Here is a 13,605-nt window from a genome sequence, read left to right on the forward strand (position 1 = left end):
TATATGTTGTATATAAATATAAAGCATTAAAATTGAAAATCCTCTGAATTTTAAAGCTTTGTACAATCTAGCACCTTCCCACTTTTCCACTGTTCATTGCTTCTCTTGTAGCCTTGTTGTTCCTTCCACTTGACAATATCTTCCCCTCACTCTGTGCCTTTTCACAGGCTGTCTCCTCTGCCTGTAATACTCACTTTCCCTGTTCACTTTTTAGTTTCCCTAGCTTTAAGATTCAGCTCAGATTCCACCTTCTGTGAGAAGTCTGTCCCACCATAGCATCTCCCCCATTAGATTGTGAGTTTCTTGAAAGCAGGAGCTGCCTTTTGCCTTCCTTCTTATTCTAGTGCTTTATATAATGTCTAGCGCTCAGCAGACGTTTTGTGAATGCTTATTAACTGAAAAAGGAAGGAAATGTGAAGAGTAATATACAGAAAGGTAGTTTTATGGTTTCTTGGTTCTATCATTGTTGTTCAGTAGGTTTTAGTCCTGTCTGATTCTCTGTGACCCCAACTGGGGTTTTCTTGGCAAAGCCATTTCCTTCTCTAGTTCATTTTACAGATGAGGAAATGGAGGCAAACAGGGTAAGTGGCTTGCCCAGGGTCACAAAGCTATTTGATGTCTGAAACCAGATTTGAACTCAGGAAGATGAGTCTTCTTGATTTCAGGCTTATCACCTAGCTGCTTCTGGTTCTTTCAGGATTCATGATTTGGAGAGCAAGAGTAAGGAATCCAAGAAGAAATGTTTTCCACTCCCATCTTTCAATTCAAAGCAACAAATATTAAATAGCTATTCTTTTTTTTTTCCCTCCTGAGGCTGGGGTTAAGTGACTTGCCCAGGGTCACACAGCTAGGAAGTGTTAAGTGTCTGAGACCAGATTTGAACTCAGGTCCTCCTGAATTCAAGGCTGATGCTCTATCCACTAAGCCACCTAGATGCCCCGGTATTTCTTTTTTAGAATATTTTGCATCACCATATATTCCTACTGAAAAAAAAAAAATCTCCTTTTGACTCCTCCTTTCTTATGCCAGTGGAATGTAGAGAAATGAAAAAGGCAAATTCCATGAAATTCAGTATTTAGGAGTTTCCAAATGAACATTAATGAGTCTCCATGAAACAGTTCACATTTAGTATTTTGCTTACACAAATGGATGCCTGAATCACAACAAAATTCATGTGATCCTTGCTGTCCAGGCTGAGATTTAAGAATCTTTCTTGTAGTATAGAAGGCTAAATCCCTGGATTCCCTAGAATATACAAACTAAGTTTTAATTCCTGAAATGATCACATGTAATTTGTATTTGGGTTTGTCAATTATATAAAATACAGTTATTGGCTCCAGCCCAGTGGAGACGTAGAGGGCAAATTTGAATGACATGATCACTTCAAGGAAGACATTCTTTCTCTTCCTCTCTTTCCCTCTTTCCCCTCCCCTCCTTTTTTCTCCTTCCCTCCCTTTCTCTCCCTCCCCCCCCCAATGTTTCTTGACCTTTCTTACCTTCCTCCTTTCTCCTTCTCTCTTACTCTTTCCCTACCTTCTTCCTCCTTCCCTCTTTCCCTCTGTCTCCCTCCTTGTCCCTCTCTCCCTCCTTCTCTCTCTGTCTCTCTTTGTCTCTCTGTCTCTGTCTCTCTCTGTCTCTGTCTCTCTGTCTCTCTGTCTCTCTGTCTCTCTGTCTCTCTCTCTGTCTCTCTCTCTGTCTCTCTCTCTGTCTCTCTCTCTGTCTCTCTCTCTGTCTCTCTCTCTGTCTCTCTCTCTCTCTCTCTCTCTCTCTCTCTCTCTCTCTCTCTCTGTTTCTCTCCCCCTGCCCTTTCTCTCCAGATTTCATAGGCAGAGACAGATTGTTTTCAATAGTATATTTGTATGTACTTTATTCTTCTTCTCCTGTAGAATTTCAGATAATTCTGCTCCAATTAATCAATTTTTATTCAGTTCATTGTGATTTGAGGGTATCAATGATTATGTTAGTAAATTAAGTAGAATAGGATTAGGTTTAAATTAACTATATTATTAGTTAATGCTATTACAATAAGAGTCATAAGGATTAATCCACCATGTATTGATGATTATATTAATTGTATTTGATTCATCAGATAGATTAATAATGTGGCAATTGGACATGTAGTATGGATTTATTAATAACATACCTACCCTTTGAAAGTCTAAGTATACTGTGTTTGAAATAAGATTCTGTGTTGCAAATACTACCCTCTGACCCCTATGAATCACTATGTCCACTCACTTGTGACCTTTGCTTCAAATCCACAACTTCCTTGGATCCTAAGATCTTATGACTTGTGAAAGGCCCTGTTATGTTGCTGAAAAAGGTCTTTTGACCTTTGGAGAGCCTCTGCTAAGATGACCTGGAGTTGATGACCTGTGGAAGGTTTTAATGACCTGTGAAAGACCTGTTGATAAAGTGGTTATGATTGATGGACATTTCCCTTTGCCAACCATAAGATTTCCCCCACTTCTGGAACTGATTGTTCAGTGAATTATAACTTTGCCTATTTTTTAGTGCTTCTCCTCAAATGTATTATAATAATAGCATAGCACCCAAAGGGAGGGGGTCCCTGGCCAGGAGAAAGGTCTTCTTGTTGTTACTGTTGTTCAGTTGTGTCCAATTCTTTATGATCTTGTTTAGGATTTTCTTGATAAAGATACTGAAGTAGTTTGCCATTTTCTTCTCTTACAGTTGAGGAAACTGAGGCAAACAGGATGAAGTAACTTGCCTAGAATCACACAGATAGCAAGTGTCTAGATTGGATTTGAAATCAGGAAGATGAGTCTTGATTCTGAGTCCAGTGCTCTATCCACTGCATCACTTTTAATACAAATACAGATACAAGGTTTTCAGTGGCCTGGGAAGATCTTGGACCTAATTAATTAGGGACCACTGGACTCCCTAATAAATTGATTGATCATGGCTGGATTTTTGTCTCATTAACTTTTGGAATTTTGTGACCTGCAGCACTTGACAATTTTCTTTCTTAGATTATTAGGAATTATGTCTTATATGACTCCAAATTATATTTTACTATTGAATCTAAGAAGATTCATAGAATACAATATTTATATATAATCCAGATATTATAACAGATTTCATGGGATTCAGTTTTACATATTGTATGGGAAATCATGCTTTGAACATTGAAATTTGTATAGGTTGGAATAAGGGAAAAAAAGAGATAGAAGAGAGGGTAGAGTGAAAAAAATTTGGGACCCAGAGCTAAGGAAGCTGTGAATTTGAATTCTGCTTCCTACAGAAGCAGACTACTGGCAATTGGCTATTGGCAAGTTGACTATTGACAATATACTTAAATCTCTTTGAGCCTCAGCTTCTTCATGTATAAAACAAGAATAATAAAACCAACAGTACCACTCTCATGGAATGGTTATAAGGATAAAATTAGCTGAGTTGTAAAACATGATTTAATTGTCAGCTTTTACAATAAAGGGACATAAGGATTGCCATTGCTAACAGATTGAAGATCTTTCCCTACATGTGTGATTCAGATTCATTGAAACTAAAAATGCTTACTGAACTTTGCTTTCTTTCCTTTCTGTCTTTCTAATCAAATCGTTAGATACTTAGATTTAATTCCATGTATTATATAGTGCCATTTTGGGTCAGTTGATAAAATGATAAAAACAATTAGTGCTGGCAGAGCAATTCTAAAGTTGCTCACCAAGCAAAGAAAACAAACTCCCATCACATCAGAGTAATTAAGATGGGAATCGCCATGGTAAAAAAAAAAAAAAAAAAAGCCTTTCAGGGATTCACAGTTGATACTGTGAAATCAGGAGCAGGTTGGTGACTGCTACTTTTTTTACCTCCCTGGAAATTTTTTTGCCCAATCTATGGGTCACTAAGAATTTCACCAAATTTCCCATTAGGCTGATGCCAACCTAGTATCAGGTTTCCCAAGAGACATTCACAATTGTTTATAAAATTATAAAGATATATGAGAACTGATTTGTACCATAGTCCTGTCCCTTGTGTACATAAGAGTTTAGAATTCCATAATGATTACAAAAGATATTGAAAATCACCTCATCGAAGGAGCAGAGCTTCTTTGGGAGTCATTCTCCCAATGTTTGCTGTAAAATTTCACTTAAATCATCACAACTCTATTTGGCTGGGAAATTAGTTAATGTGGCATGTATACTTCAAAGAAAGGCCTGATGTTGTTATTCAATATGGCTTTTTAAATGACCATACATCAGAGTAGTGAGGCTGGAAGTTTGCACAACAATTAGAATGCTGGGCCCTGGTCTCAGGAAAACTTCTCTTCCTGAATTCAGACCCAGACTCAGATATTTATTAGCTGTGTGAGCCTGAGCAAATCATTTAACCCTGTTTGCCTCAGTTTCCTCATATGTAAAATAGGCTGGCAAAGAAAATGCCAAAGCACTCCAGTATCTTTATCAAGAAAACTCCAAAAGCAGTCACAAAAAATCAGATATAACTGACAAAATGACTAAATAACATGTCAGAATAAGGAGGCAGCTAGGTATTTCAGTGGACAGAACACTAGACCTGCAATCAGGAAGATCTGAGTTCAAATCCAGCCTTAGACCTTATGAGCTATTCCACTTTGGGCAAATAATTTAACCTCTGCATAATCTATTGGAGAAGCAAATGGCAAACTGCTCCGGTATCCTTGTCAAGAAAAACTTATGAACATCATTGGCATATATGGTCCACAAGGTTATGAAGAATTGGATAGGACTGAACAACAGTGTCAGAAAGTAAAGTCATCTGAAAGGAGATAAGTCAATGTTAAATTATCTGGTCCCAATAGCAGACTCACTTTTTGTTGTAAAGGTCAAGCATTAAGAGGTCGATATTAATTTCCTATCTCCAGAGGGTCTCTTCTGAATTCTCTTTTTCCAGAGAAAATATCAATAAGATTTCTATGAAAAAAAGAATAAATTACACACCCTTGTGAATGCACGGTAATCTTGGGTCTCATAAATTTCATTTACTCTTAGGAACCATCCCTAAAAAAAACCTCATACTTCCTTGTGATTGAAAGCACAGGCGTGACTATATTATCCCCTTCCCTAGTCAATAAATTCCAGTGACTCCCTATCATCTCTAGGATCAAATATAAAATCCTCTATTTGGATTTGTATCGGATTGATCATAACCTGGCCCTTTCCTATCTTTGCAGTTTTCTTTCACTTTCCTCCCTGCTACATATTCTAATGATGTTGGCTTTTTTGCTAGTCTTCATTCTGCTTCCTACAGAAGCAGACTACTGGCAATTGGCTATTGGCAAGTTGACTATTGACAATATACTTAAATCTCTTTTAGCCTCAGCTTCTTCATGTATAAAACAAGAATAATAAAACCAACAGTACCATTCTCATGGAATGGTTATAAGGATAAAATTAGCTGAGTTGTAAAACATGATTTAATTGTCAGCTTTTACAATAAAGGGACATAAGGATTGCCATTGCTAACAGATTGAAGATCTTTCCCTACATGTGTGATTCTACTCCATTAATTGCCAAATACTGTATTTTTACTGACTGTAATCCACCCTTAGAATTAATTCCTCCTCATTTCCACCTTCTGGCTTCCTTCAAGTCTCTGCTGAAATCCTGTTTCTATAAGAAGCTCTCCCCAGCCTCCACTAATGCTAATACTTTCTCTCTGAAATTAGTCCCAATTTATCTTATCTATATCTTATTTGTACATGGTTGTTTGTTATATAACTCCTGAGATCAGTGATTTTTTTTTTTTAGTCCTTGTATCCTCAATGTCTGACCCAAAATGAGTACTTAATAAATGCTTTGACTTGCATAGCCATTCATTGAGTACTTAACTGGGCAAGATGATTTACAGATCAAAGTATTTAGCAGTTTAAACTAAATGTGACCATAGCATTATTGTCTAATCATAGAATTATAGATGTATAGCTAGAAGGGACTTCAGAGGCCATCTCATCTAATTTTGTTATTTTATAGGTGAGGAAACTGAGATTTAACAAAAGGTAAAAGCCCAAAGTAGGAGGCAGAGCTGAAATTCAAACCCAGGTTCTCCAACTCCTAAGCCAATATACTTTCTGCTTTTACTATGCCACCTTCTTGTCAATTGTGAAATGACAAGACTCAATCTTCCCTAGAGAAGAGATATTAAGCCATACCCAAGAAGGGTGATTTGGATCTAGGCAAAAATAGCTTCAATTAGATCAGTTATTGGAGTTGAACTATTAGAGCTCCTCCTGCAGGCCCATGAGTAGAAGGTGTTTGACATGGAAATCTTTGAAATAGATGTGTTTAAAGAAAATGTGAGGAATACTAGCTTATGGAGTACTTAGAAGATATAAAGGAACCTAGCCTTCTTTTGGCACTGCTGTGAGTAGAGTGCTGGTCCTGGAAATAAGATTCATCTCCCTGAATTAAAATCTGACTCCATACATTAGTTGTATGATCCTGGGTGTCACTTAACTCTATTTGCCTCAGTTTCCTGATTTGCAAAATGATCTGAAAAGAAAATGGCCAACCACTCTAGTATCTTTGCCAAGAAAACTCCAAATGAGATCACAAAGAATGAAACAATTGAACAACCTTCTGTATCTACCACAGTCCTCTTAAGGTTTTACACAGGAGGGCTTCAGATGACATTCCATTGATAGAGATGCAGAAGGAATAACTACCAATAGTTTAATTTGATAATTATGAGTTGGGGGTAGGGGTGGGGTTTTGAGTAAAGTCTTTTTTTAATTAATTTTATAATTATAAATTTTTTTGGACAGTATATATGCATGAGTAATTTTTTAAAATAACATTATCCCTTGTATTTATTTTTCCAAATTTTCCCCTCTCTCCCTCTACTCCCTCCCCTAGATACATGTGTTATAGTATAACCTAGATACAATATATGTGTAAATCCAATTTTCTTGTTGCATGGTAAGAATTAGATTCCGAAGATATAAGTAACCTGGGTAGATAGACAGTAGTGCAAACAGTTTACATTCAATTCCCAGTATTCCTTCTCTGGGTGTAGTTGTTTCTGTCCATCACTGATCAACTGGAAGTGAATTGGATCTTCTTTATGTTGAAGATATCTACTTCCATCAGAATACATCCTCATACAGTATTGTTGTTGAAGTGTACAATGATCTCCTGGTTCTGCTCATTTCACTCAGCAACAGTTCATGTAAGTCTCTCCAAGCCTCTCTGTATTCCTCCTGCTGGTCATTTCTTACAGAGCAATAATATTCCATAGCCTTCATATACCACAATTTACCCAACCATTCTCCAATTAATGAGCATCCATTCAACTTCCAGTTTCTAGCTACAACAAAAAGAGCTGCCACAAACATTTTGGCACATACAGGTCCCTTTCCGCTCTTTAGTAATTCGTTGTGATATAAGCCCAATAGCAGCACTGCTGGATCAAAGGGTATGCACAGTTTGATAACTTTTTGGGGCATAGTTCCAAATTGCTCTCCAGAATGGTTGGATTCTTTTACAACTCCACCAACAATGCATTAGTGTCCCAGTTTTCCCACATCCCCTCCAACATTTATCATTATTTGTTCCTGTCATCTAAGCCAATCTGACAGGTGTGTAGTGGTATCTCAGAGTTGTCTTAATTTGCATTTCTCTGATCAGTAGTGATTTGGAAAATTGAGTAAAGTCTTAAGGCAACCTGAAAAATCTGACAGGCAGACTTAGAAATATTTACAAAAGCAGCAAAGAGTAAAAGCAGTCAGAAATTTAAGGAGATAATGGATGAAAAGTCAGTGGAGTAAATAATCTTTCTAAGGAAATTGGGCATCTAAATGGTACTTGTCTTTGCTAACTCAATAGATTTCTAATTTTATTAACACAGACTTCAACTTTTCCATATCCTTGGCAAAAACTTTTCTCGAGTTGCATTTATAAAAAAGAAGAAGGAAAGAAGGAAGGAAGAAAATTATTGCCTAGTGATAGGAAAGTCATTGTTAATAATCTTCAAATATGGAGGTCAGTGATCCAAAAGAATATATTTCAATTCATTCTATTCAAATATCTCCTGCAGCAAAATGAAAAATTTCTAGAGAGCCCTAGTATTGCCCTCTAAAAGGGCATATTCCTTAATACCACCAAAAAGAAAAAAAAGACCTTTTAGATATGACATTCTAAATGACTAAATTTTATATTAATAAGAACTATTAATTCTTGCTATGTTTTTCATGGATATAGAAAAGTTTTCTACTCATGAAAAGAAACGAAAGCAGTTCCTTTTTCTTTTTGCCCCATATCACTGTTTTCCTTCAAGTTTTAGTGCATTCCCTTTTTTTTTGAGAATCCGAATTTAGCTTAGCCCCTGAAGCAAAAGTTCTTAGAGTTTTAAAATATAGAGAGCCAAAGGAGAGATGATGAAGTCAAGAAAAACAGTGATAACCAAGATTTGTTAATTGTTTCTTCTCACCTGAATTCACTCAGATGGCATGTCAGAAAGCAGGGAAACGTTCAGAAGGTGGAGAAAAGTTGGCTGAATGGAGATGTTATCAAACTGTTTCTATGGCACCTATCACCAAATCACCTAGCTCCCTTGACTGAAATACTTGGATTGTAAATGTCAAAATGAGGGCAAGGAATACATTCCCTGAGAGATTATGTTTCTCTTAATAGCACACATTGCTTTTTTTCATGCTTTCTTCACCATCTTTCTCTATGGCTTAAATTCATAAAAAACCCTTAATTGTTTAAGATTCTATTATCTGAGATAATGGGGAGGATATGAGCAATTTAAATACATCATTCTTCAAACTCACTTTAGTCAACAAAGAAGTGCTTCTAGGATCCCAATTAATTGATTTGATTGTCAACTTCTCCCTTTTGACTTATGTCTAGCATACTCTGTGTTATATTCTGAGAATTTTATGTAAACTTTATGCTCTATGTATACTCTGAATATATTATAAATTCTGCAATCCAACTAGTAAAAGGTGAAAAAATAGATGAGAGAAGGCACATGACAATTGTTGGACCAGCAAAATCTTCAAACAAACTAATCTCCAAATAATATTTTGTAACTTATCTAATACTTCCCAATAGCTAGACAATCTCATCATTAAAAAATTATATTGTTATCAATAATAACTACTCTAATTTATATAGATCTTTAGGTTTACAAAGTAAAGTAGATAAATATTGTTATTCCCATGTTAGAGCTGAGGATATTAAGTTTCAGAGACATCAAAATTTTGAGTTTAATATGGCATTACAATATCAGGTCTTCTTTCTTCCTATCCAGTACTTCATTGTAAAATTCAGCCACATCTCTTATCCATTCATCCATCCATTTCCAAATTGCCAAAACTAATAGCCTTTGCTCAATCCTCATCCTTCTTGACTTCTGTGCAACCTTTAATAATGCCATTTACCTTCTTATTTTCTTAGTTTTCATGACACACTTCTCTCCTGGTTCTCTTTCATGTCTCTGACTTCTTTTATTTAGTCTCTTTTGCTTGATCTTCATTCATCTAGATTTCATTTACTAAAAATGGGCATACCATACTTTAAAATTCTGTTCTGGGTCCATTTTTCTTCTCCTTCTATACTATTTAACTTGATCATATAATCTCCTTTGAATTCAATGATCATCTCTATATAAGCGATTCTTAGATATATTTGTCCAGCCTGACCTTTTTCCTGATTTCCATTCTTGCAAGTCTAACTGCCTAGTACTAGTTATTTTAAACTGGATGTCCCAGACATCTTGAATTTAAAATTTCCAAAAATAAAATCATTATCTTTACCCCTAATTTTGCCATTCCTGTTTAGGATACCACCATCCTTCCAGTTACTGAGGCTTGCATCCTAGATGTTATCCTTTGCCCCCTACATTTGATCACACTTCCTTATCCAATCTATTGCCAAATCCTATCAAGTTTACCTTCAAATCATTTCTCATATTTGCCCCTTCTCTCCTCCCACACTGTCACCACCCTGGCACAGGCTCTCATCTCACACCTGGTTATTACCATAGTTGTTAGTAAGTCTGCCTGCCTCAAATTTCCCCCCACTCTAATCTACTCAACTATTAATCTTTCTAAAGCACAGATCTGACCATACTATACTCTCTACCACTTACTCAATAAACCATCGAAAAACCCTATTAGCTCCAAGATTAAATATACATCCTCTAGCTTTTAAAGCCCTTCATAACCTAGCTCCTTTCTACATTTCCGACCTTTTTACACTTTACTCACCTCCTCTCTCCCCCACTGCATTGCCCTAATCTCCAATCCAGTGGCAATGTTTTTTATTGTGGTTCAGTCATTTCAGTTGTGTCTATTTGGGATTTTCTTGACAAAGATTAGAGTGATTTTGCTATTTCCTTCTCCAGCTCATTTTGCATAGAAAGGAACTGAGGCAAACAATCCTTCAAGTGACTTATCTATTCTTCCACAGCTAGGAAGTGTCTGAGGTCAGGTTTGAACTCAAGAAGATGAGTTTTCCTAATTCCAGACCCAGCACTCTATATACTGTGTCATATAGTTGGCAAAGGTTTGCTATTCCTCAAACAATCTACTCCATCTAGATGAATTTTCGTGGGCTAATCACCATGCCTGGAACTATTTCTCTTCATCTCTGTCTTTTGGCTTCTTTCACATATCAGTTAAAGTTCTATCTTCTACAAAAACTCTTTTCTATTTCTTGGTGCCTTCTCTCTGAGATTATCTCCAATTTATCTCATATATATCTTGTTTATATATAGTTCTTTGCTAGTTGTCTTCCCCATTAGACCATGGGCTCCTTAAGAATATAGATTATCTCTTACCCTTCTTCAGTACTTAGCACATAGTAGATGCTTAATAAATGTTTTTTGACTTATCTCCTATTAAGTGACTATTTCAAAATTTTCTCACTTTCCTCAGATATCTCAACCTCATTCTCACTGATGTTCCTTTCAGTAGATTTGCTTTTCTTATCTTACTATATTGAGGAAACAGAGGTTTTCCACATAGTGTCCCTCAAATCCCTTCCTCTCATTAGAACTTCCTCAATCATACTCTCAGTTTGAGTCTCCTGAGAATGACTATCCCAGGTTTAAATTACTATGAAGTTTTTATACCACTAAGACGATATCTTAAAAGCCCCTACTGGTGATTTTTTCCCCTTTTATGTTACCCAGAGGTCACAGGTAGTTCAAATAGAAAGTATTTACTCAATTAGTCCAGAAAGATTTATAACAGAACAACTCTTATTCCTAACTCATCTCTCTATGTACAAATTAAATTTAGGGCATACTCTCACACAAGTACATCATTCTAAGGGAAAATGAACAAATAGGGGATAGTAAATGAGGGGCTCACACATGTGAGGAATACATGTGGATGCTTCAGGTCTCTAATATCTCTGTACTACTCTCTGGGTAAAACTTATTGGCTGGATGCCAGGCTCTGTTGAACATAATGGGTCTGCTCTCTACAAGGCACTTTTCTCTTCTGGTTGATTGTAGCTTCTGGGTAAGCTGAAATTCTTGGCCAGGACACTGCTAAGCCCTTCTATTAATCATTTGCCAGTGGAAAGTCTTCCTAGTTCCCAGAGTTTTTTTGCTCTAGTGGCAGGATCTCAGGCATCAAACTCTCCCTTTTTGGACCTTTCATCAAGTAAACAGGTGGACTCAATTGAGTAAACTGTCCTCCTCCAGGTATCTTTATCTTTCTCTTTCCTCCATCTCAGAGGAAGAAGTATTACTCCTCACTATAGTCAACAAATTTTATTGATTTCTTTTAGTTTCAGGCATTGTGTTAAGCTTTAACAACACATAATCTTATCCATCTTTGAATTGCATTCATTTACTTCTTTCTCCTCTATCTGGTTCATTTGTTTCCACTTTCTCTTGAGTCTTCAATCTCTTATTCTCCATTAACTCATTCCTATTTTGCCTGCAAACAAGCTCAGATTATCCTTTAAACTACTCTTCCTTGGATTTTTCTAAAACTATGTCAGCTATTCCTTGGATTTTTCTAACTGGATATCTTTTTGGTATCTAATCTATCATTGTCCCAGAATGAAATCATCTTCCCTGCTAAATCTGTTCTTCCCTATTTCTACTACTAGAATCGTCATCCTTCCAGGCACTTAGAATTAAAATCTGTGTTTTTTTTTGTCTTTGATTTTGCTCTTGCATTTACTTCCCATATCCAATTAATTGCTAAGTTCTCTTCCACTCTATCTCCACAATATCTATACCATCTTTTCCTTTCCAGTCCTACTCATACCATTCCAGCTTAGTTACCCCACTTTCTTGAGTATAGTGAGGGGCAGGGACTATTTTCATTTTTTGGTCTTAGTATCCTTAGTACCTACCATGATATCTCCCCAAGACTTCACAGTGCTTTACAATTAATAGCTACATATTACAGTTGATAAAGTGCCAGGCCTACAATTCAGAATACCCATTTTCTGGTTACACTCTAGCTATGTGAACCTGGGCAAGTCACTTAACCCTGTTTGCTTCAGTTTCTTCATCTATAAAATGAGCTGAAAAAGGAAATGGCAAACCCCTCCAAGAAAATCTCAAATGAAGTCAAGAAGAGCCAGACATGACTGATCAACTAAATAACAATAGCAGCATTTGTAAAACTCACATTTGTCACTGGGCACAGACAGTAATTCTTACAAACCTTTCAGAAAAAGAAATCTTGAAGGACTTTGAAGGACTTGGGATTTTAAGAAAGTCAGAAAGGGGGGAATTAATTTGATTTGAAAAGTTGAAGGAAGTCTTTTAAAAGAAAGATGAGAAGAACTCAAGAAGAAATAGCTGAAATAGATTTCAATAGGTGTTCTCTCTCTCTCTCTCTCTCTCTCTCTCTCTCTCTCTCTCTCTCTCTCTCTCTCTCTCTCTCTCTCTCTCTTTTGCTGAGGCAGTTGGAGTTAAGTGACTTGCCCAGGGTCACATAGCTAAATGTCTGCGGGCAAATTTGAACTCGGGTCTTCCTGACTTCAGGACTGGTGCTCTACCCACTGCGCCACCTAGCTGCCCCATGTTGTGATGTTCAAATGAGATAATAGAAGTAAAGCATTTTGCAAATCATTAAACATTATATAGATGTTTGTTGTTGTAGTTGTTATTCTACAGTTACCAAGCTCCAGTCTGATAATGCTTCACTCTCTGAACCTTTATTATTGAACTACTGATGAGCTCAAGTAAATTTATAGAGCAATATAGGTGTATGCTGGCAAATGTTTAACAACTGTATTGAAAAGAGCTCAAGACAAAGATGGATGAGGTTGCGTATGCTTAACACAATGCCGGACATATAGTAGGGGCTAAATAATGAAAATATAACAATCAGCTTTCACAGGTTAAAGCTAGCTCCAGCACTCCCCTGATTGTAATGCAATATGAACAATTAGTAAAAAAAAAAAAAAAAAAAAAAAAAAAAAAAAAAAAAAAAAGGGAAAAAATTGTTCTTTTAAGATACTGAAGTAGAGCTAACAAGGTCAGATAAGGAAGTAGATCAACTCCTGCCTTGAAAACACCTACAAGTAATCTACCTCAAAGTTCTCTAAAAGAGAAAACAAGGAAGAATAGCAAAGGCTAAGACTCTCATTTCCTGTGAGTATGGAGATTAGGGAAAATGTTGTGGCA

At 36.4% G+C, this 13,605-nt stretch overlaps 1 protein-coding gene across 2 annotated transcripts in view; it reads right to left on the minus strand.

Annotated features, from left to right (window-relative positions):
- Window positions 1–13,605, minus strand: part of SHROOM3 (shroom family member 3) — a 231,061-nt gene that overhangs the window by 167,026 nt on the left and 50,430 nt on the right. Inside the window, exon 3 of one of the 2 annotated variants that reach the window (XM_074274299.1) lies at window positions 4,811–4,913. The exons of the other annotated variant lie outside the window; for it this stretch is intronic. The gene's annotated coding sequence lies outside the window, so the exon portion shown is untranslated. The remainder of the gene's footprint in view (window positions 1–4,810; window positions 4,914–13,605) is intronic. 2 annotated transcript variants of the gene reach the window in all.

This window comes from Sminthopsis crassicaudata, chromosome 6, assembly GCF_048593235.1.
Source record: "Sminthopsis crassicaudata isolate SCR6 chromosome 6, ASM4859323v1, whole genome shotgun sequence".
Classification (NCBI taxonomy): Eukaryota; Metazoa; Chordata; class Mammalia; order Dasyuromorphia; family Dasyuridae; genus Sminthopsis; species Sminthopsis crassicaudata.